Source organism: Etheostoma spectabile, chromosome 4 (assembly GCF_008692095.1).
Source record: "Etheostoma spectabile isolate EspeVRDwgs_2016 chromosome 4, UIUC_Espe_1.0, whole genome shotgun sequence".
NCBI lineage: Eukaryota > Metazoa > Chordata > Actinopteri > Perciformes > Percidae > Etheostoma > Etheostoma spectabile.
The window spans coordinates 6,431,787-6,432,785 of record NC_045736.1 but is presented as its reverse complement, the minus strand read 5'-3'; positions in this window follow the sequence as shown (position 1 = coordinate 6,432,785).

Genomic DNA, 999 nt, shown 5'->3' with positions numbered 1-999 from the left:
AGACCACTGCGCTATCTGGATGCCCACTCAGTCAGAATCTTATTAACCATGAGTTTCTGTCATAATAATCATATATGTGATGTCTTAGGCCTGTTGGCAGACATCCATTTAAAATGTAGCCATTGCCATATAAAGCCTGTGTTCTCCATGTCCAATGAAGTTCCTCAGCGTGCTCTCTAGTAACATTTGTGTGCTCCAGGTAGCTTTGTATAAAAAATGGTTGTCATTCGCAAGGCTACTTTTACTTTTATACTATAAGTAAATTTCCAAGCCTGTATTTTGTTACTTTTACTTGAGTAAAGAAGTTTAATCAGTACTTTCACTTTTACCAGAGTATTTTTTAACATAAGTATCTGTACTTCTACTTAAGTACGGAAAGTGAGTACTTTTGCCATCTCTGCCGTTCCGTAAACCACTGTCTGATCATGTGCAAGTCAGAGTTGTTCTCTGCACCGCACAGCTTAGTTTCTAGATGTAGACGAGTAACGAGAGGAAAATTCAACAGATAGCAGTCAGTTATACGTCGGTCTCAAGGTTTACAAGTTTACTAGTAAACGCAACAATTTGTCCCATCTATTCAATTCTATTTTATTTATAATATCAATTCATAACAAGAATTATCTCGAGACACTTTACAGATAGAGTAGGTCTAGACCACACTCCAGAATTTACAAGGACCCAACAGTTCAGTATTTCTCCAGAGCAAGCAACAGTGCGACAGTGGCAAGGAAAACCTCCTTTTAGGCAGAAACCTCGGACAGACCCAGGCTCTTGGTAGGCGGTGTCTGACGGGCCCGGTTGGGGTTAGAATGAAGAGTGATTAACAAAAATAGAAAAAAAAAAACAAAAAGAAATATTAGTTTGTAGCAGTTTCTTTGTAGTAGTTCATGGCATAGCAGGGCACTGTGGGCATTACAAGGCACATCAGGGCACAGCAGAGCGTAGCAAGATGAACATGGCATCGCAGAACGTGTAGCGGGACCATGGCGACAGCTGCTA